This window comes from Schistocerca piceifrons, chromosome 2 (genome assembly GCF_021461385.2).
Source record: "Schistocerca piceifrons isolate TAMUIC-IGC-003096 chromosome 2, iqSchPice1.1, whole genome shotgun sequence".
Taxonomy (NCBI): domain Eukaryota; kingdom Metazoa; phylum Arthropoda; class Insecta; order Orthoptera; family Acrididae; genus Schistocerca; species Schistocerca piceifrons.
In genome coordinates, this window is record NC_060139.1 from 149,620,802 (window position 1) to 149,646,356 (window position 25,555).

The window sequence follows — 25,555 nt, forward strand, 5'->3', positions numbered from 1 at the left end:
GCGATCCTAAAGCAGAAAAAACCTTTGATAGTTGTAAACAATTCGACACAAGTTTCATATTTGTATCTTATTCTAGCCTGAGTTATCAATTTATGTAATAGGGAAAGTCTTTTCGGACACCCTGTACAGGGTGGTCCATTGATCGTGACCGGGCCAAATATCTCACGAAATAAGTGTCAAACGAAAAAACTACAAAGAACTAAGCATGTCTAGCTTGAAGGGGGAAACCAGATGGCGCTATAGTTGGCCCGCTAGATGGCACTGCCATAGGTCAAACGGATATCAACTGCGTTTTTTTTAAATATTACCACCCATTTATTATTACATATTCATGTAGTGCGTACAGAAAGATGAATGTTTTAGTTGGACTACTTTCTTCGGTTTGTGATAGATGGCGCTGTAATAGTCGCAAACATATGGCTCACAAGGTAGGTAGGTTTTTTAAATTAAAATACAGAACGTAGGTACGTTTGAACATTTTATTTCGGTTGTTCCAATGTGATACATGTACCTTTGTGAACTTATCATTTTTGAGAACGCATGATTTTACAGCATGATTACCTGTAAATACCACATTAAAGCAATAAATGCTCAAAATGATGTCCGTCAACCTCAATGCATTTGGCACTGCGTGTAACGACATTCCTCTCAACAGCGAGTAGTTCGCCTTCCGTAATGTTCGCAGATGCATTGACAATATGCTGACGCATGTTGTCAGACGTTGTCGGTCGATCACGATAGCAAATATCCTTCAACTTTCCCCACAGAAAGAAATCCAGGAACGTCAGATCCGGTGAACGTGCGGGCCATCGTATGTTGCTTCGGCGACCAATCCACCTGTCATGAAATATGCTATTCAATACCGCTTCAACCGCACGCGAGCTATGTGCCGGACATCCATCATGTTGGAAGTACATCGCCATTCTGTCATGCAGTGAAATCATGCAGTGAAACATCTTGTAGTAACATCGGTAGAACATTACATAGGAAATCAGCATACGTTGCATTTTTTAGATTGCCATCGATAAAATGGGGGCCAATTATCCTTCCTCCCATATTGCCGCACCATACATTAACTCGCCAAGGTCGCTGATGTTCCACTTGTCGCAGCCATCCTGGATTTTCCGTTGCCCAATAGTGCATATTATGCCGGTTTACGTTACCGCTGTTGGTGAATGACGCTTCGTCACTAAATAGAACGCGTGCAAAAAATCTGTCATCTTCCCGTAATTCCTCTTGTGCCCAGTGGCAGAACTGTACATGACGTTCAAGGTCGTCTCCTTGCAATTCCTGGTGCATAGAAATATGGTACGAGCGCAAGCGATGTTGATAGCATTCTCAACACCGACGTTTTTGAGAATCGCGATTCTCGCGCAATTTGTCTGCTACTGATATGCGGATTGGCCGCGACAGCAGCTAAAACACCTACTTGGGCATCATCATTTGTTGCAGGTCGTGGCTGACGTTTCACATGTGGCTGAGCACTTCCTGTTTCCTTGAATAACGTAACTATCCGGCGAACGGTCCGGACACTTAGATGACGTCGTCCAGGATACCGAGCAGCATACATAGCACACGCCCGTTGGGCATTTTCATCACAGTAGCCATACATCGACACGATACTGACCTTTTCCGAAATTGGTAAACGGTCCATTTTAACACGGGTAATGTATCACGAAGCAAATATCGTCCGCACTGGCGGAATGTTACGTGCCACGTACTTATACGTTTGTGACTATTACAGCGCCATCTATCACAAAGTGAAAAATGTGGTCCAACTAAAACATTCACATTTCTTTACGTTCTCCACGAATATGTAATAAAATGGGGGGTTCCTATTTAAAAAAAAGAAGCAGTTGATATTCGTTTGACCTATGGCAGCGCCATCTAGCGGGCCAACCATAGCGCCATCAGGTTTCCCCCTTCAAGCCAGACGAGTTTCGTTCTTTGTAGCGGGCCAACCATAGAGCCATCTGGTTTCCCCCTTCAAGCCAGACGAGTTTCGTTCTTTGTAGTTTTTTCGTTTGATGCTTATTTCGTGAGATATTTGCCCCTGTCTCTATCAGTGGACCACCCTGTTTATATCAAGACTTTGGAAGACTATTAAGGTAAATACATTGTTTGTTCTCTATCAAAATCTTTCATTTGCTAACTATGCCTATCAGATCAGTTCAGTTCAGTAGTGTCTTCAGTAGTTAGAATCTTTCATTTAGAAGGCAGTATTGGCGCCCGCTGTATTGCAGTAGTTCGAGTAACGAAGATTTTTGTGAGGTCAGTGATTCATGAAAGGTATAGTTTATTGTTAGTCAGGGCCATTCTTTCGTAGGGATTATTGAAAGTCAGACTGCGTTCCGCTAAAAAATTATTGTGTGTCAGTTTAGTGATGATCAGAATAAGTAAAGAGAGAACTGTCTGACTACGTTCAGTTTTACTCGGCTGTCTTTGTATCAAAGAACGTAGAAGTTTACCAGCACAGTAATTCATAATTTTCCAAAGGAGGCGTTTCACTGTGTAAGAAGCTGCTCCAAAGTATGGGAGTTTGTATGATGAGAAGTAAACTTACGCATGCTTCATTTAGAGCGATTACATGAATATAGAGTACTTAAACAATACTTCAACAATTTACGGGTTTCTAGCATGACTGGATGTTGAAGGGTAAGCAACTTGTGATAGTATTTCAATATGACAAACAGCCAAAGTTGCAAAATAGCTCTATTCATCATCAGGTAATAAAAAGTACTTTTTTGCAACTTTGGCTGTTTGCCATGTTGAAATAGGACTTAAACAATTATAAAAATTAACGTTATACAACTTAAGGGGGGTAGGACGTTAAACGGGCCGACTTGGAGCAGGAGAGGCACCACAGGACATTTTAATTTACACTGTCTATACTTTTACAAATAAATTCATAAAACTTTGTTAGCATGACCAGGAAGGTTTCAGGATTCACACTCATAGCAGAGGAGGTTCAAAAACATAACAAAACAATTTTTTTTACATGTGAAATTTCATCATTTTTTCACTTGGTATTAGCTGCATTTGTTGTTGTAGGTACACTTTTCTTCATTAGTAAGAGAGATTCTTCGATGAGTTTTGCACAGCATACAAACAATACTTATGGGTGTATGAAACTCTAGAATTTTCCAAATCTGTCAAAAAACGTGGTAAAAATTGAGATAATTAACTATAAAACTCCAGTTTTCTTTAAGCACAAAGTTTAAAACGTAACGGCACATTCATTTTTCCATAGAGTTTCATACACCTGTAAGTATGATTTGTAAGCTGTGCAAAATTCATCGAACAGTGTACCTATAGCAACAAATGCAGCCAACAGTAAGTGAAAAAAATCATGATATTTCACATTTAAAAAATGTTGTTTTTTCGTGTTTTTGAACTTCCACTGCTATGAGTGTAAATCCTGAATCCTTCCCGGTCATGCTGACAAAGTTTTAAGAATTTATTTGTAAAAGTATTGTTGTTGTTGTTGTTGTGGTCTTCAGTCCTGAGACTCGTTTGATGCACCTCTCCACGCTACTCTATCCTGTGCAAGCTTCTTCATCTCCCAGTACATACTGCAGCCTACATCCTTCTGAATCTGCATAGTGTATTCATCTCTTGGTCTCCCTCTACGATTTTTACCCTCCACGCTGCCCTCCAATACTAAATTGGTGATCCCTTGATGTCCTACCAACCGATCCCTTCTTCTGGTGAAGTTGTGCGACAAACTCCTCTTCTCCACAGTTCTATTCAATACCTCCTCATTAGTTATGTGGTCTACCCATCTAATCTTCAACATTCTTCTGTAGCACCACATTTCGAAAGCTTCTATTCTCTTCTTGTCCAAACTATTTATCGTCCATGTTTCACTTCCATACGTGGCTACACTCCAGACAAATACTTTCAGAAACGACTTCCTGACACTTAAATCTATACTCGATGTTAACAAATTTCTCTTCTTCAGAAACGCTTTCCTGGCCATTGCCAGTCTACATTTTATATCTTCTCTACTTCGACCATCATCAGTTATTTTGCTCCCCAAACAGCTAAACTCCTTTACTACTTAAAATGCCTCGTTTCGTAATCTAATTCCCTCAGCATCACCCGACTTAATTCGACTACATTCCATTATGCTTGTTTTGCTTTTGTTGATGTTCATGTTATACCCTCTTTTCAAGACACTGTCCATTCTGTAAAGGTATAGACAGTGCAAATTAAAATGTCCTGTGGTGCCTCTCCTTCTCGGAGTCGGCCTGTTTGACGTCCTTAATTTAAAATATCCAGTGATTTGCGTTCTAAATGTCGCTTTAAATGTAGGGGTCTGTAAGACACCACATAGTAACATACGTTACAGGAAATTCACTGAGTGAGTTGAGGGTTAAGCGCAGATGACGAAAGAAGTTTGGTTGACGAAAAAAGAAGTAAATGGTTCAAATGGCTCTGAGCACTATGGGACTTAACTTCTGAGGTCATCAGTCAACTAGAACTTAGAACTACTTAAACCTAACTAACCTAAGGACATCACACATATCCATGCCCGAGGCAGGATTCGAACCTGCGACCGTAGCAGACGCGTGGTTCCAGACTGTAGCGCCTAGAACCGCTCGGCCACTACGGCCGGCAAAAAAGAAGTAAAGTAAAACCGCTCCCATTGTACACAGTGAATATGGAGGGACTGCATTCTTTCTGTTCCTTCGTGCACGGACCTTCTTCCACTCCGGTAACAAAGTGGTGGAATGCAGCGACGAGCGCGCAGGGGCCGCGGTTTCGCTCCGGTGGGACGGCCAGCGGCCGGCAGCGGCAGCTGGCGGTGCGGGGCGGGGCGGTCAGCGCAGAGTCAATATTGACGGCTGATGAGGTGCAGCCAATCAGGGAGCCGTTGTGTGCGCGTCTCTGATTGCGGTACACAATCACCTGCAGCGCACTGCAAATTTGCTCGTCCGTCTTTACACACTGCAATTAACTTCTTACTGGCGGCGCGGCGCGGCTCGGCGGTCCTCGAGGCGGGGTTATTGCCGCGGACGTGGCCGCTCGCTGCGCGCCGTCGCTGCCGTGTTTGTCGCCGTGTCGGCTGCGCCCGGCCGGCCGCCTCTCCACTCGCTACTCGCCGCTGTCGTCCAGGGCGGCCGCCCTCGACGCGACGCCGACACGCCCGCGCGGGGGCGCTTTATTGCGCGACGCGACACCCTGAGGGCGCCGGCACAGTTTTCTCACTCACACCTGCGCTACCTGTACGCCAGGACGCTCTGCACGCAGGGTCTGATAGTGGCGTTCGATTCACAAACTTCCGGCAACTATCTACTTGTGCATTTTATGCGTTGTCTGGCACTCCCACAGGGTTTAATTCTGGGTCCATTTCTATTTATTATACTTCTTACACATCTAAATGTCCATCCACTCGACATCCCTACAGCAGAAGCGTACCAATAATTAATGTAGCACATGAACAGGAGTTAGTGAGTGGGGAACCCTTTATTGCATGACACTCACAGGGCACCAGCGTGGTTTTTTCACTCACACATTAGGCTGTCTCTATGCCAGCACACTCTCTATACATAACACAGCAGTGAGCTTCGATTCGCGAACGTCTGAATAAAATCTCTTGTGATTGGTGACTACTTGTGTATTTTATACACCTGGAAATAGCTTAGTGTATGGCAGTACCATAGGGTTTAATTTTGGGTCCACTTCTATTTCTTGTACAAGTAAATGTCGTTTCACTTGATAATCAGAAAGCAGAAGCATACCAACAATTAATGTAGCACATGAACAGGCTATGCTTATTATATATGATGGTAGTATCTGTTCCCGAAAGAACACTTACCGTAGATGAACATGCAGCTTTGCTAGAAATGAAGTGATAATTAAATGGACACCCTAGCTGCAAACAGGCGTTGATGTACATCATTGGGGAGTGTGCAAGGGATAAGTCCCTGCAGGCGCACTATCCTCTGTGCCCTCGGCATCTCAGATGGATAGAGCATCTGCCATATAAGCAGGAGATCCCGGGTTCGAGTCCCGGTCGGGGCACACATTTTCAACATGTGCCCAATGAAGTACATCAACGCCTGTTTGCAGCTATGGTGTGCATTTAATTACCAATTCATTTCTATCCTTTATTGTTTGACATTAGAAGGGCACTCAGACTTTAGGCTACCTCTACACCAGTGTCCTCTGTATGCAGAATGCAGTAGTGGGGTTCGATGTCAAACGTCCTCAACGTAACATCTTTCTGAAACATAAATTTTTTAAAGAAAGACGTTTTAATAACTAAAATGCAATTTTCTTATTACAGTCTAAGTATGATGTCTGGAACCATCTTCAGATATGTGAACAAATGGAGGAAAGCAGCCTAAGAAATTTTGTACAATCAAGTGTGATATGAAAACAGACCAAAAACTAAACTATGAGGGCCAATTCTAATAGTTAAAGAGAGTATATGTCAAATCCATTTAACACTGTATTAAAAAATAAATTAATGCTTGTATGGTAAAATGCCGTTCAAAATGTAAAAAAAAGGGCAGAGAATACGCACTGCAAAGCATCATTAGGTGTAATCGTGCAATGACACACATCTGTTAATATCAACACAATGACAGTACATAGTTTAAAACCATCACCGCAACCAAGCCACGTTACAGACCAGCCCAAAAAACTTTGGATCAGAAATTTTTAAAAGCTGTATATTACAGACCTTCTCATTCAGGGGGTGATTTGCAGATTGCAGTGTGTGAAAAAATGCTGAAGAGACAAGATCGCATTTATATATTTATTTTGAATTGATGACTGGTTTCGATAGTACTTCGCTCTCATCTTTGGATCTCATCTGTTCCAGAATTATGCCATATATTTTGACAATGCTGAAAATTTAAATAGTATTAATGATACGCTGATTGGTTGTGATCTGCATACTGGTAGAGCTTCCATTTCTAAACTACTTAAATTTTCAACTTTGTCAAAACGTAAGCCACAATTTAGAAGATTAGATCCAGAGATAACAGAACAGTGTTGTGTTCAACTGAAAATAAATATTTAAATTCGATCCTGGCTCTGAAGTATTTCTTCGAATATCTTACAAAGCTTATCTCCACATTCCAGTGAATTTTAAAATTGTGAAGATAACAAAGGTATGAAGTTAAAATTATAATGCCGGGATGCTGTATCACATCGTTAACTGCCAGTCTGCCGAGTGAGGAGACAAGCCCTACATATTTGGCTATAATTCTAGAATAATTAATTTGTAGAGGTAAGCTTTATAACACTTCTGGTCTAAAATTCTGTCGGCAGATCTACAACCTGGCTTGCTCCCAGTGATGTTTTTAAAGTATGTACTGTCATTATGTTTGTATTATGAATGCATATCATTGCACGATTACAGCTAAAGGTATCTTCCAATGCATATTCACCGCTTTTTTTACACTTTGAACAACGTTATCTTGTCAGCTTTAACATATTTTGTGGTACAATGTTAAATGTATTTGTCAAACATTACTTTTACTATTAGTATTGGTTCCCATCATATTTTTTGTCAGCTTTTATACGCTGGTTTTATATCCTAATTGATGTACAAAATTTTCTTGGGCTGCTTTCCTTCATTTGTTTCCACATCTGGAGATGGCTACAGATAGCACCCGGAACTACTTATCGTAATTTAGTTGTAAAAGGCATCAAAATATTTTACTTTAAGAAATTTTTGTTTAAGGAACCACATCAAGACATACATCCCCTTCCTCACATTTTCAGGTTTCAGCAATAATATCTTTCGACTGTGATCTACTTCTATAATTTGTATGCCTCGAAGCACCTTACTATATGTCGCAGTTCCACAGAGTTTAGTTTTCGGTACACTCCTATTCGTTATGTATGTGGATAAACATCCAATTAACATTTATCAAGCAGAACTGCCATTTTTTGAGGACGATACTAGTGTTAAACAATTCTCGTTAGAGAGAAAGCAGTGGAAGAAATTGTTAATGATCACTTTCAAATGACTGTTGAGTTGTAGCCATGTAATTTTAAGAAACACATTACATTCAGTTCTATACAACAGAGATTCATACACACAGTTGATAATACATGAATTTGAGTCAGTGAACAGAAGATAATGTTCTTTTTTTGTTTGGAGGGGAGTACCTATTGTTGGATACTTGAACTGGAAGAAATTTATTACTAACTTGTTCAATCAGCTACGTTCAACTTTTCTTATGGTTGCTAGCCTTGTTTATAAACTAATCAATCTCCTAATATTCTGCATTTTGATTGTTTCAACTCAATTATGTCAATGAACGGTTTTATTGTGTAGCTCGTCACTTAGGAAGAAAATAATTTTATTTTAAAGTTCACCTAGTTGTTAAACGATTTTTAATTACTCAAGAACTACTTTATATGTAACATTACCCTCTTCCAAAATTTTTTGCTTGTTTATTTATTTATTTAAATGTGGTATTCACCATACCTTTTAATTCTGCTGTAAGGCGACCATTAGGTGGAAACTAGTTAAAGGCTAGTGAAAGAAATAATTCAAAGTGTCTTTTATGCAGGTTGTGCTACACAGTTATAAGAACATTTTATAAAAAAGAAGTACTGAGTGCAGAAAAGAGAGCAGTAACAATAATAATATGTGGTGTCCACCTGTAATCTTCTTGTAGGTACCTCTTCAAGGGATGAGGTATTTTAAATGAACTTTCACACACAGGGCGTAAGAGTCATCAGACTCACTTTCTTTGGTGTTCTGGCAGATATTTGCATTTTTTTTCACTGTGTAGCTGGAGTCAAACGTAATAAATACTGTGTATCAAATGGTTCATGCGATGACTAGTACCGACAGAAAGTGTCCGTTTGTTTCCTGTTACGAACAAAATGGTATTTTCGGACGGAATTTTACCTGTTCATACGATTTTGCGGACCCAAATTTGTCTAGGGCGATGATTATTTCATCGATATGTGTTAACAGACACAGAAAAACAAGAAGAACAACCAATACTCCAGCAGCAGTTACTCTGCAGCACTGCTGTATGGCGGAAGCAGACAACAAGGACCAGCGCACTGCTGTCACTGCTGGAGAACTCGTTATTCTTCGTGTTTTACTGGCTATATTGATACATATTCATAAAATAAATGTGGCACTAGAATAATATTGGACTGCTATGTCGAATGCGCGCCTAAAATTCCGCTTTGAAAATCATTTTGCTCGTAAGGGAAACAAACCGACCTTTCTGTTAGCACTGGACGTCTCATCAAAGACTTGATGACCAGCATCCGTTTGTTATGACACCAGCTGCACATTGCATCAACGAAATTGTGAACATCTGGTGAAACGCTAGAGAACAAACACACACACACACACACACACACACACACACATATATATATATATATATATATATATATATATATATATATATGTGTGTGTGTGTGTGTGTGTGTGTGTGTGTGTGTGTGTGTGTGTGTGTGTTTTCTCTGATATATATATATATACTCCTGGAAATGGAAAAAAGAATACATTGACACCGGTGTGTCAGACCCACCATACTTGCTCCGGACACTGCGAGAGGGCTGTACAAGCAATGATCACACGCACGGCACAGCGGACACACCAGGAACCGCGGTGTTGGCCGTCGAATGGCGCTAGCTGCGCAGCATTTGTGCACCGCCGCCGTCAGTGTCAGCCAGTTTGCCGTGGCATACGGAGCTCCATCGCAGTCTTTAACACTGGTAGCATGCCGCGACAGCGTGGACGTGAACCGTATGTGCAGTTGACGGACTTTGAGCGAGGGCGTATAGTGGGCATGCGAGAGGCCGGGTGGACGTACCGCCGAATTGCTCAACACGTGGGGCGTGAGGTCTCCACAGTACATCGATGTTGTCGCCAGTGGTCGGCGGAAGGTGCACGTGCCCGTCGACCTGGGACCGGACCGCAGCGACGCACGGATGCACGCCAAGACCGTAGGATCCTACGCAGTGCCGTAGGGGACCGCACCGCCACTTCCCAGCAAATTAGGGACACTGTTGCTCCTGGGGTATCGGCGAGGACCATTCGCAACCGTCTCCATGAAGCTGGGCTACGGTCCCGCACACCGTTAGGCCGTCTTCCGCTCACGCCCCAACATCGTGCAGCCCGCCTCCAGTGGTGTCGCGACAGGCGTGAATGGAGGGACGAATGGAGACGTGTCGTCTTCAGCGATGAGAGTCGCTTCTGCCTTGGTGCCAATGATGGTCGTATGCGTGTTTGGCGCCGTGCAGGTGAGCGCCACAATCAGGACTGCATACGACCGAGGCACACAGGGCCAACACCCGGCATCATGGTGTGGGGAGCGATCTCCTACACTGGCCGTACACCACTGGTGATCGTCGAGGGGACACTGAATAGTGCACGGTACATCCAAACCGTCATCGAACCCATCGTTCTACCATTCCTAGACCGGCAAGGGATCTGTCCCTCATTGAGCATGTTTGGGACTGGATGAAGCGTCGTCTCACGCGGTCTGCACGTCCAGCACGAACGCTGGTCCAACTGAGGCGCCAGGTGGAAATGGCATGGCAAGCCGTTCCACAGGACTACATCCAGTATCTCTACGATCGTCTCCATGGGAGAATAGCAGCCTGCATTGCTGCGAAAGGTGGATATACACTGTACTAGTGCCGACATTGTGCATGCTCTGTTGCCTGTGTCTATGTGCCTGTGGTTCTGTCAGTGTGATCATGTGATGTATCTGACCCCAGGAATGTGTCAATAAAGTTTCCCCTTCCTGGGACAATGAATTCACGGTGTTCTTATTTCAATTTCCAGGAGTGTATATATATATATATATATATATATATATTGAAACACGTATGTAACGCAGCAGCGATGGCGAGGCATTGTAGCATCTGTGACCAGAGAGTATGCGCTTGACCGCGCGAGTGTTGCGAGCGGTTCTCAGTGTGTTAGTAGTAGTCGTTGCGAGTCTGTCAGTTCAGTCGTTGCGAGTCTGTAGCTCGGTTTAGTCGTCATGCAGAGCGGTCGGTCAGTAGTAGCAGCCCAGTGCGGTTGTGTGATGTAGGCGGTCGGCAACACTGGTCAAGATGGTGAATAAGGTATACTGTTAATTAATATAATTATTAGATAATGAAAAATTTTATTTATTGTAACTATTCTCCAACAAGTACCCCAATAATAATTTTTATTTCAAAAGCATTTTTTCAAAAATTTAATTTTTTTATTGAACTGAAGATCTCGTTGCACTTCCCATTTCATTCCACTTCTTTTGAAGAAAAATTTCACTAGAATCAAAAAAAAAAAGGGGAGAATATTATTATTTGCAATGCAGTTCCTCCAAGCGGTGCGCAACAACAAGAGCAGATATGTGACATCCATTTATTCTGAGGTAAGACTTTAATTCTGATTGTTTTACACAGGGCCAAAGACCGATATTTCGGTTTAATTGTAATTTCTTGTCACTGAACGGACTTTAAATTTTGTGAAGAATTTATATTTGAGTCAGATTGCGTATTTCACATTTTTATTGCCATTGTCAGTACATTTGATTGTGGCCAGGTTACGCTTAGAGCAATGTCCATCAGCATTTCTAATTAGTATCGTCCTTTCCTTAAAAATTTTGTGGGGAGGTTACACTTGGCTCCCATTTCTATTAAGTATTGCTTTATTTTCTTTAAAATTGCGGTGGGGAGGTTACACTTGGCGACACCCAGTCCAGGATCGTATTTCGTTGAGAGTCTTTTGAGCGACAGTCAGATATCTGCTCTTATTTGCTTAGATATAATTAAGATTTGGCGCTACGCTTTTAATAATATTGTGACTTTCTCTCTACAGGTCAACGGCAATTTGTTGCTTTGTTGTATTTGTGTGTTGCTTTTGCATTGTGTTGATTTGTTTTGTGAAAAATTTTGACTATTGTAAAAATGCCGCGAAAGACTGTGAATAGTGTATCGCGAAGTATTGTGAATGAAATTACCGACTTAAACAACGTGACCGATAGTAATTGTGATACGCAACGTAATGATGACAATCCTGCGTTCACTAACAATCAGTGCATTCCAACCTTAATGATGAACAAACGAACTCAATTGTCTCGTCTGTTAACTTGACGACAATTGATGACGCAGAATGCTCTATGGTAATGAGCGCTGCCGAGTTTAACACACCCGATTTAGAAAATCCAAGTAATGTACAGACGAATTTTTCGAATGAAAATGATCAGTGTAGTGAGAGTATGACGGATCCATTTAATTCCGAAATAATGTCTGACAGTGTACATCGGACTGATAATCCTTTTTGTAAGTTGCAAAATGACCAAATGGTCACACAAAGTGCGACAACTGCAGGTACATCATTAAACAGTACAGAGAATGGAGTAGATAATGTTACATTGGGTCAAATTATGGCAATATTGCTGCAAAATAAGGAAGATAACAAACAAGTTAAGGAAAGTTTGAAACAACTTAATAAAATTAATGAAAAACTAGACAACAATGATGAAAACCTCAAGCAGCTTAGTGAACAAATTAAAGCTGTTGCCGCGCAGTGTCATGACACTAAGGAACAGTTGCGCGCGGAAATTGAGGCGTGTTCACAAAAAAATAGCGAAGAAATTAAATCTGTTGCGCAAGAATTAAGAGAAATGCAAACAGTCGCAACAGAAACACTCAGAGACGAAATTAGCGGAGTCGCTAAACAATGCTCTGAAAAAGCTGCACAATTACGGGACGAGTTTAAAGCAATGACGGTAGAACTTTCGCGCACTATGGACGCAAAGATAGACGCGAAATTCGAACAGCAGAACACTCAGATTAACGAGCGCTTTAGTCAGCACATACAGAACAGTGATACGCGTTTCCGCAGATTTATTCAAGATCAAAACAAAGTAAAACGACAAGTCATGGAAACAATCACTGCACAAAGACAAGAGGACAAACGTAAAATATTCGCGAAAGCGAAGACGTATGTAGACAATAATATTACTACAGTGTCCGACAAAATTAATACCATAGAACAATTGAACGCGGAATTACGGGATGAAATTTCTGACCTTAAATCAAAAACAGACACACACACAGTAAATATTCAAACAGTGACAGATAGATTCGAACAATTAGATCTAACACAGGATTGCGATGTCATCAAAGCTGATGTTAAAAAACTGAGCGAAACTACGCGTAAGTTGCAAAAACAGATTAATGCGTCTGATTCTAAAACCGATGATCAGGTTAAGATACTGACTGAAAAATGTGATGAATTGGCCAGTCGTATTGATGTTATCGAAAATACTAATGACAATAAATCAGACGATACTGCGCCGGTTTCATTTATCCAAACACCTGAATTTCAAAATTTACAGCAGACAGTTAATGAGATCGATTCATCTAACAACACGTTACGTAGGAAGTTATCAAATTTACAACAAGAAGTAACAGAGATGAAAAACATTTCAGTTAATAACATACCACAACAGACGCCACTTTATGAACATGTGTCAGACTCACGCAGCGCGTATAATTTGGGTAATCTGCAGAGAGTACGGGACTTAGATTCCGAACAACCACAGTTCAATAGATACTCTTACGATCCTGAACCTGTTGCATCACACAGAGATGATAACTTCGACTACAAACATTTTCTGTCAGTGAGAAAGTTTAAGGTTTTCAAAAACGATAGAACGCAGATTCATCCACTGGATTGGATTCAACAGTTTAGTTTTGCTCTTCCACCGACTTGGCCTGTAACACATAAACTTGAATTTATTTGCAGTTTTTTGGAAGGCGAACCGGCAACTCGTATGAGACCGATCGCGAGACAGTGTTACTCGGTAGAGGAATTTCAGAATGCTTTTCTGTCAGCGTACTGGTCGAAGACGACACAGCGCGGAATTAAAGACCAACTAATTAGTTTGCCAAACTATGAAAACTCAAATTTTCCCAGTGTAACGCAATTTTTTGAGCATATGGTACAACAAAACCAGTACCTAAGTGAACCGTACAGTGAATCCGCACTTATACAACTATGCATCTCTAAATTACCACGGTCATTACGAGTGTCACTTCTAACGGGCCAGCAAAAAGAAAACATTTCAGCATTCAGAGATCTTTTACAGCTCTTGGAAGTACAGCAATCTGATTATTCTTTTGTAAACAAAAACTTTTTGAGTAACAACCAAGGTCAACAGCAGTACTGCAATTATGATCAGGGACGTAATTCCAATCGGAAAGATAACAGACGTTTTAGGAACGACAACTACCAAAACTTGAATAACAGGCAAAATTCTAATTATCAATACCGTCAAAATTTTCAGCAACAGGAACAACACTTTAATAACAATAGAGGTGTTTCACAACAACAACATCAAAACCAGCCGGTTAACATACCTACCCAACAATGGAATATACAAGGTCAACCAGGCTTTAATGTTTCGCCGCGTGGACGTATAGCCCCTGGTCCAACAAATAGTAACGTACGTCAGCAAGGAAACAACTACGTACAAAGAAGACAGTATTTCAATTCCTATCGTAATGCACCGTATAGAAATGACTATTACGACAGACGTAAAAATAATGAGGACAATTTTCAGCGAACATCTAACAACAGTCGGTCATACCAACAGCAAAATCATACGCAAGAACATATTCTCATGAATGAACCCGACAGTAGGTACCACCCAGAGCGTAACACGCCTGGAAGAAGTAATAGGACAGTTCAAATAGTCGAAATGCCACAGAATCCTCCTAATAATAATAACACGTCAGATAGAATCTGACTAAATACTGCACAGGACGCATCTTCTAATAACACAAGCACTACCTTAGACACGCAAAATGTTGTTCACGAAAATGTAATTACTTTTGACGACATCAGAGACACTCTTTTACAGGAAAGACCAGTTATTCAGAAAACCATTTCACATCCTGTTATCGAAATTAAAATTGGTTCATCGAAATTTTCAGCAGTAATCGATTCCGGATCACCTATATCAGTAATTAATGAGGAGACTTTCAACGAGTGCAACAAAGAGAATACTTATCCGACGTTACCTTTAGGCAAAACAAAAGTGAAAGGAGCAGTATCAAGTAAAGGAGTAGACGTTAAATTACAGACGCATTTATCATTTTGTATTGGAGGTCATACTTTCCACTCTAATTTTTGGATTGTTCCTTTATTGACAACAGACATTATTTTAGGCACGAATTTTCTGGTACAACACGACGCAGTTATCGATTTTCAGAATTCTTATTTAATGTTAAAGGATGAAAACGTACAACTAGCTTTAGAATTTCAGCACTCACTATCTGCGGAAGAGCAAACAATTAACCGCACAGAGGTCATTTCCGCAACACGTGACATAGACTGTAATCCTACATTGTTCACGGAGACGTACGTACACAACTATAATACTCCAGACGAAGCTGACTTCGACGTAATGCAATTGATTTCTGATAAGGTTAAAGAGAGCAGTGCAACTACAGACGACGAGCGAACGCGGTTACACAAGATTCTTTTACAGCAAGCTCCAGTTTTTGACAACATTCCTGGTACTATGTCCGGATTTATGTATGAATTTCAAGTCAAACCGCACGACACATTTAAAGCAAAGCATTATCCCATCCCATATATTCACAGAGAACAGGTTAAAAAGGAATTGCAGGATATGCTTGACCAAGGAATTATAGAACCAGCAGTTAGTCCGTACATAAACCCGCTACATATTGTTAAGAAAAAAGATGGCTCACTTCGCCTTGTACTTGATTCACGTCACATTAATGACATTATTATTAATGAAACAGATCGGCCACAGACATTAGAGGAACTTTTACAGAAATTTCACGGTACAGCTATTTATTCTACATTAGATTTGAAATCGGGATTTTGGCAAATTCAACTTCATCCGAATTGTAGAAAATATACAGCTTTTCTCTGTTTCGGCGACTGTTATCAATTTTGCAAACTACCGTTCGGCTTAACTATTTCTTCTGCAGCTTTTATTCGCGGTTTGAACACTATACTTCCGACAGAACTTAAAGACAGAATCACGACGTATGTAGACGACATTCTTATAGCAGAAGCTAATTGGTCTGAACACAATCTGGTTCTTGAACAACTGTTACAAACCTTTTATGCACAAGGACTTACAGTTAATCTTAGTAAATCGCACTTTGGCAAAACTTCTATAAAATTTCTTGGACACGTGATTTCAGCAGAAGGCATTGCGCCTGGTCCAGAAAAACTTCAGGCTCTACGTGACATTAGTGTTCCTACGACGAAGAAACAATTACGCAGTTTTTTGGGCTTAATTAACTTTTTTCGTAAATTTATTCATCACTCTGCTTTAGACACACCCAGATTATGTCAATTAACAGGTAAAAACAGTATTTGGTCTTGGGATAAGCAAGCACACTCTGAATTCATGAACCTGAAACATGCTCTGTTGAATGCTCCACTTTTATCGCACCCTGATCTTACTAGAAATTTTTCCATTGCCACCGACAGTTCCAACACCGCTTTAGGCGTACATATTTTCCAGGAAATAGAAGAAGATGGCTGTATAGTAATTAAAAACATCGCATTTGCAAGTCGCATTTTGTCACCCGCTGAGCGAAATTATTCCGTTACAGAATTAGAAACATTATGTGTTGTATGGGCTTTTACGAGATTTAGGCACTTTCTTTATGGCAGACATACCACCGTTTACACAGACCATAGAGCTATACAATTTTTGCTTTCAGCTAAATTTACTCACGATAGATTAAGTAGATGGAAACTGTATTTACAGGAATTTAATTTTACGATTGTTCACATTCCCGGCACACAAAATGTTATAGCAGACGCACTATCGCGTTCTCTCGGCAACAATCAGCAAGACGTAGCAACCAACTTCTGTAAAACAAATTTCAGTGTCATGTACATTCAGCAAGTTGCATTTGAAAACTTTATTTCATCGTCATTACAGGACATAGCAAAGGAGCAAAATAAAGACAATGTGTGGAAAGAAGTTAAACACCTTTGGCTAGATAGGAATAATGTTACGATTAGAAACCATTACACTGTACGCAATGACGTTCTGTTTCGCCGGTCTCATCCTGATAGCAACAATTGGTTATTATGCATACCTGACGAACTGGTTAACAAATTAATCTGGTACACTCATTTAAGCTACGCACATTACGGAGCACGAAAATGTTTTCTTATACTGAGACAGAACTGTTATTTTACTAACATGGAAAAACGTATACGACGAGTTTTAGCGTCTTGTAAAATTTGCCAGAAAGCTAAATCAGACACCACTTCACATATTCCTCCTTTATATCCCATTATACCTGTTAAATTAAGACACATGGCCGCAGTAGATATTTTTGGTCCGATTCCGAGAACTAACAGAGGTTTTTGCTACATTTTTGTCGCTGTTGAGCTCACTTCAAAATTTGTTACTTTCACTCCGTTACGCAAAGCTACTGCCAAAACTGTTTCAAATGCATTTGTAAAACATTTTCTATTTCATGTAGGGCATGTAATGAAAGTAATTTCTGATAATGGATCTCAATTTCGTAGTAGTGTATGGACACGCATGTTACGAGCCAGAAACATTTCTCCGATTTATATATCCAAGTACCACGCTTCTTCGAACCCTTGTGAAAGATTAATGAAGGAAATTGGTAAGCTGTGCCGAATATACTGCCACAAAAGACATATTGATTGGGATACACACATACTCTCATTCCAAGATGTAATTAATTCCATTCCAAATGAATCCACTATGCTATCTCCGACTGTTATACTGAAAAACGTTGAACCACCGAACAAAATTAAAGAACTAATAGAATTTCCCAAAAGTCGTCGCCTACGACACCACGAAATAATTGACATTGCGCGGAAGAACATCAAACGTGCCGCAGAGCGCCGGAGAAGACAGCAAAAACAGGTTTGTACACGCCACGTTTTTCACGTTGGACAGAAGATACTAGTACGTACACACTATTTATCCAGCAAATTAAAAGGTAAGTGCAGTAAATTTGAACTTCTATACGCAGGTCCATATCGGATTCGCAGCATCCCTCACCCCAATGTTGTACACGTCGAAACTTTGAGAACCAGAAAATCGAAAGGCAATCACCATATATCAAACATTAAACCGTTTATTGAGTGAAACCACTGTATGATTCAACACACTATGATGCCATTTACTAAAGCAATTATATTTATGTGACTACTTATTGATGATTATCGTATTTTTTCTTGGCAAGTGCCCGGCAAGGTAAGGTTAGCAGGGCGCTTTTCTTGTCGTTACACATCAGACCGTGCACATTTTCCATTTTTTTTGGTGTATGTGACTGTACTCCAGTTTTGTTTGTATGGACTATGAAATAGTTAAGATATAACACACACCAGTCGACTTTGACATTTTTTTTTGCCTTATGACATCTCAACATCGTGACTGTTTCACATTTTTTTGCTACTGCATTGTATTATTCTGTGTACATTTTTGCATCTGAACACTGTCAATGTTTTTGACATATTACGTTTTCTGTCATGTTATGCTGTAGGGTTAATTATGTTACCATAAACCAGTCATTATCTAGTGGGTATATGATTTAAATGCAGGACATTAATCTTTGTTCATCAATTTCAGAAAGGAATGATGATTCTAAGAAATAAATTTAACATAAATGGGAATTTCACCTACGGAATAAACGAAAGGAGATGCAATAACTTTATGAGGAAGAGTAAAGGGATCAGGATTAACAAGCATTAACAAGACTATACTATACTCATCACAGAATAGCAGTCTTAACTAATTTTTTCTTTCAGAATACAAGGTGATTGATGCAGGCTGTCAGAGAGAACTACACATCTTAGTTTTAGTGATGAAATATGCTAGAGATAAGGAATAGTTATGTAATGAGTAATGAAGTGATTTTTTGCAGATGATAGTGAATACTGATGAATAATGATGAAGGAAATGGTATTATGAATAATGAAGTTTTTCTTTACAGGTGATGATAATGGTGAAGTTATGATGATATGTATAATGAAGTTTTTTTTTTCTTTACAGATGAGGATAATGTTGAAGTAATGTATTTATGCTACATAGTTATTTAAGTATTTGTTGCAGTTTGCTTTGACAGCAGGTGTTACATTGCATAGTAGGATGACTGAAAGTTTTGGAAAGGACAGCTATGGAACACATTTTATACACATTTCACTACCTGTTAATTCGAAGTTCACTACTTTTCAGCATAGTGTGCGTTTCTTCTTTCAGGTCAATAATCCGTTTTTGTATTTTTTCCAGGAGAAGCTTTTCATGATACTTACTAAACCTGTTAGTTATTATACCTGTTCTAGTACTTGCATTTTTATTTTTTACCCATTTGTGTTTATCACTTCTAAATGTGATCACATGTACTGCCTTGTTACATAATCTTGCTACAGCTGACTCATGACGAATGACGTTACCTATCCTCATTTGCAGCAATAGGTCAAAAGCAAAAAGTATTATGCCTCAGCAATTAATTATCGATCCCAACGCAATGCATTGCCAACAAAAAACATGTATTACCAGTCCCACATAATGTCACTAGTTTATGATAATTCTGAATAATACTGATCAACTCTGAATAGCATGTCACTTGATTAATGACCTCTTAATGAGACTATATTCAAAATGATGCTTTGTCACTAGCTAATAACTGCCACTGTTTATTGTACTGAGACTACTTATAATGCCTGTGATTACTAATGATTTGCCTGTAATTAACTGATTTTAATAATGACTTTGTAATGGTCTGAATACTACTGAAGGAGGAACACTGTTTATTGTAATGTTACCACTTATAATACCTGTGATTATTAATGATTTGACTGTAATTAACTGATTTTTAATAATGACTTCGTAATAATCTGAATAATACTGAATGATCATTTTATTCAATACTTGCTGGCCACTGAGTGCCAATAATTAATGTCACTCCACGAATTGTTATTAATTATGCCATTGATTAGCTCTTGTTTCCAATGTTGATACTTTGTAATTTGAAATGAATGTGACTGTTTCATAATGCTTTGTAATTAGGAAAAGACTAGTGATTCTTAATAGATTGTAATGACACATAATTAATTAACTATGGTACTGTTTAATAATGCTTTGTAATTAGGAGAAGGCTAATAATTCTTAATATATTGGAATTTCAAATGATTAATTAACGATGCCATACTTTGTTGTTGGAAATGAATGTGACTGTTTCATAATGCTTTGTAATTAGGAAAAGACTAATGATTCTTAATAGATTGGAATGACACATAGTTAATTAACTATGGTACTGTTTAATAATGCTTTGTAATTAATTAAGGCTAATAATTCTTACTATATTGAAATGACAAATGATCAATTAATTAACTGTAATTAGACAAATGATTAATTAACGACAAATGATTAATTAACTGTAATTAGACAAATGATTAATATGATTAATTAACTGGAATTATACAAATGATTAATTAACTGTAATTAGACAAATGATTAATTAATGACAAATGATTAATTAACTGTAATTAGGCAAAGGCTAATGATTATTGGAATGACAAATGATTAATTAACTGTAATTAGGAGAAGGTTAATGATTCTTAATTATACTCTGTAACTGAAAAGAATGCGATTATTTCATAATGCGTTGTAACCAGGAAAAGAAGGCTACTGATTCTATGTACAACAATTAATGAACATTTTTCTGTAATACTACATACTTGGTACAGAAATGTTCAATAACTGGGCTATGAATGCCACAAACTATCAATGAAGACTGTAATTGTCAATATTATGTGACATAATGTCCTTCACCTTATGAGCTAACTACCCTGAATTACTGCAATGTCCATTTGTCCTGTTTATCCTAGTGATCATGGAGCACTATCTTTGGTTTTGCACTAATTCTACGTTGGTGTGCCTTGTAAGAGTGTGGTGTTGACACGACATGCTGTCCACCACCATGAGCGATAAAGACATTATTATGGTCCCACTGTTTGGTGTACGTAATGTACTGCCAAAATGAAAACATGGAACATTACTACGACAGTTCAGTGTCTTGGCTACACTGATAAATTCTGATGGGAAAAGAACTTCAAGTTGTGTCACTTGGTGTTGTACTTCTGTGGAAAGATATGGACTTTCAGAGCAGCTGTGTGCAATCTAAAGTGCTACAACCATGATGCAATCCTTCCCTTTCCTATCCTGATTCTTGTCACATAAAGAAAAATTTTTTGGTAACATCATTTATGTTCATAGGTTATACATTTTTCGATTCGCTGAACTCCAATGCGAGTACACTTATGTCACTTGTCAACATAATATTTTTTGCCAGTCTGTTTATTTGTTATGAATATGCTAAAGAATTTTTTCAGTGCCTGTGCACTTTATCTGTCAAATAATTTGTATATACTTTTCTGATTTGCTACTATGTTTTGTACTCACATTTTGTCTTTGTCTGATATACTTTGTACTTAGTGCGTGTGCACAACATATACTTTATGTACTACATCTAATTATTCTTGCCAGTCTGTTTATTTGTTCTGCATATGCTAAAGAATTTTTTCAGTGCATGTGCACTTTATCTGTCAAAAAATTTGTACATACTTTTTTCTGATTTGCTACTATGTTTAGTATTCACATCTTGTCTTTGTCTGATATTTTGTACTTAGTGCGTGTGCACAACATTTAAATATTCTGTAAGTTGTAGAATTTTGTTAATTAAAGAAATATTTTGCCGCGCTTGGCAAGTCCAAATGACTCACCATCGCTGCCAAATTTTTGCCCCCCCAGTGGAGGGTTATGAAACACGTATGTAACGCAGCAGCGATGGCGAGGCATTGTAGCATCTGTGACCAGAGAGTATGCGCTTGACCGCGCGAGTGTTGCGAGCGGTTCTCAGTGTGTTAGTAGTAGTCGTTGCGAGTCTGTCAGTTCAGTCGTTGCGAGTCTGTAGCTCGGTTTAGTCGTCATGCAGAGCGGTCGGTCAGTAGTAGCAGCCCAGTGCGGTTGTGTGATGTAGGCGGTCGGCAACACTGGTCAAGATGGTGAATAAGGTATACTGTTAATTAATATAATTATTAGATAATGAAAAATTTTATTTATTGTAACTATTCTCCAACAAGTTCCCCAATAATAATTTTTATTTCAAAAGCATTTTTTCAAAAATTTAATTTTTTTATTGAACTGAAGATCTCGTTGCACTTCCCATTTCATTCCACTTCTTTTGAAGAAAAATTTCACTAGAATCAAAAAAAAAAGGGGAGAATATTATTATTTGCAATGCAGTTCCTCCAAGCGGTGCGCAACAACAAGAGCAGATATGTGACATCCATTTATTCTGAGGTAAGACTTTAATTCTGATTGTTTTACACAGGGCCAAAGACCGATATTTCGGTTTAATTGTAATTTCTTGTCACTGAACGGACTTTAAATTTTGTGAAGAATTTATATTTGAGTCAGATTGCGTATTTCACATTTTTATTGCCATTGTCAGTACATTTGATTGTGGCCAGGTTACGCTTAGAGCAATGTCCATCAGCATTTCTAATTAGTATCGTCCTTTCCTTAAAAATTTTGTGGGGAGGTTACACTTGGCTCCCATTTCTATTAAGTATTGCTTTATTTTCTTTAAAATTGCGGTGGGGAGGTTACAATATATATATATATAGATAGATAGATAGATAGATATGTGTGTGTGTGTGTGTGTGTGTGTGTGTGTGTGTGTATGTCTGTGTGTTTGTCCTACGGGTCGTCAGGTCCATGTATATATATTTATATATATATATATATATGAAATTGAGAAGATATCAGTGTCTATACCTTCAACTGTAGAAGAAAAAAGTGATCTTTATTACTCATTACTAAAGCTGTCGGCGGTGTCTAACAGGTAGTAAAGGAGGTTATAAATCGACCTAAAACGAATTGTTAGTGGCGTACATCAGCCAGCCACTAATTCGTTTTAGGCTACTGTATTCAAAAAGTACCGTTACCGTTTTCCGATTTGCTCAAATCATCATCAGACAGCTTCATGCTTTCGTCAAAACATATGATGCATTTCTTGACTGGTGATCGGTCATATCAGGAACAATAACACAAAGTTACAAACGTGTGATGAAGATGCTTGCTATATCGAATTGTGCTAGAATCCAGTTTATGTGGAGTGTCCGTTTCATAGCTTCCTTACAATGAATCACAGTTGCAACGTTTTTTGTATTTTACTTTAGTGTGGTCACAAAACTAATTTCCAGTGTGCACCTCATATGAAAATTAATGCAAGGTTTACAAAGTACGTGAATGTCGAAGATGCTGCGATACAATGATACAAAGACCTGGACTCTTGGAAAAGGAGGCGTAAGTTACTGTAGTGATGGACTGAAAAAGTATTTTACATTAAATGTAGAGCATTAAGTACATACAGATAATTGAGGTTTTGTGATTTACAGGGTACAAAAATTATTTTACAAAACGATTTAAAGACAAATATCGATAAGAAAGAGCTATTTGAACAGTGATGATGATAGTACATTAAAATTTATTCATATTTAATGTCATGAATATTACTGACTATTGTAGAAACATACAATATTATAAGGTGTTTTACTTGATATGCAGATAGGTGTAGAAGTATTATTTGTGTTGGAATGTGGAAAGCACTTTCTGGAAGTTTCTCAAGAAAGGAGTGTTATTCACTCAGTCTGCTCATCAAGGATATTATCAGGGGAAAAGTTTTGTTTGTTTGTATTTCTGTCACTGCTAACACATTCATTTCTTCCTGAGATTAGGGCCTATGTTGGATGCTAGAAGATTTCTCTTGGCATGGAATGCCAGTTTTTTCTGTCTGCTTTTTCTGTCCTTTTTGCTCCGTCCATAATGAGTTATTTTGCTGACTAGGTAACAGAATTCCTTATCTTCGTCTACTTCGTGATCCCCGATTCTGATGTCAAGTTTCTCGCTATTCTCCAGCTACTTCTCAATACTATCGTTTATCTTCAGTTTACTCTCAGTCCATATTTTGTTTTCATTAGGATGCTCATTCCATTCAGAACGACCTGTATTACTTCCTCATTGTTACTGAGGATAAGAAATTCTTCAACGAATCTTATCAATGATATCTTTTCACCTTGATTATTAATCCTAATCTTAAACCTTTATTTTATTCCTTTCGTTGCATCTTCGATGTACGGATGGAATCCCAAGGGCGAAAGATAATATCCTGTCTTACACACTTTTTAAAGATAGCAGTTCGCTCTTGGTCTTCCAATCTTCTCGTTCCCTCTTTGTTCTTGAAGGTATTGTATATTACCCGTCATTCCCTATAGCTTAACCCCTAACTTTCCCAGTCTTGCTTCCATTTTCATCTGCAACAACAGAACAGCCTCTATGGTGACTTTACCATTCCTAAAGCCAAACTGATCTTCATCTAACACACGTTCAATTTTTTCCCATGCTTTTCTATGTTAATCTTGTCAGCGTGAGATTTTAAGCTGATTGTGGGATAAATCTCGCACTTGGCGGGTTTTACTATCTTCGGAATTATGTGGGTGATAATTTTCCTAAAGTCTGATGGTATATCGCCAGACCCAAACATTCTACAAAGAAAAGTGAATAGCCATTTTGCTGCCGCTTGCCTCAGCATTTTTAGAAATTCTTCTAGAATGTTATGTATCCCTTATGGATTATCTGATCTTAATTCGTCCAAAGCCCTTGTAAAATCAGACTCTAATACAGGAACCCCTATATCTTCCCTGTCGACTCCTTTCCTTCTTCTTCCAGCATTTCATCAAACAAGTTCTCTTCCTCAAAGAGGCTTTCAATGCACCTCTTTCTCCTATCTGCTCTCTCCACTGACTTTAACAGTGAAATTCCCATAGCACTGTTAATATTACCGCCCTCGCTTTTAATTTCATCGAAGGTTGTTTTTACTTTTCTATATGCCGAGTCAGTCCTTCTGACAATTTTTTTTCCACTTCTTTACATTTATGATTTAGCTAATTAGCCTTACCGTCACTGCACTTTCGATTTGTATACTTCCTAAGTGGCTTGTATTTCTTTATTCCAGAATTTCCCTGAGCAGTTTTGTCCATCCTTCTTTCGTCGAACGTCTGAAGTATTTATTCTGTTACTCGCAGTTTCTTCGCAATTTCGTTCTATGTACCAATGTTTTTCTTTTCAACTTTTGTGATTGCCGTGTTTAGAGATTTCCACGCTTCTTCAACTGAACAGCCAGTGAGCTATTCATTACTGCAGTATCTACAGCCTCATAGAACTCAAAGCGTGTCTGATCATTCCTTAGTACTTCCGTACGCTACTTCTTTGCGTACTGAGTCTTCCTGACTATCTCTTAAACTTCAGCCTACTCTTCATAGTTACTAAATTATGACCGGTTTCTATATATGCTCCTCGATACGCCTTACAATCCAGTACCTGATTTCGGAACTTCTGGCTGGCCATGATGTAATCTGCCGGAATCTTCCCGTGTCTCCCGACCCTTGACAGGTATACGTCCTCCTCTTGTGATTCTTCAACAGAGTATTCACTACTACAGGCAGAAA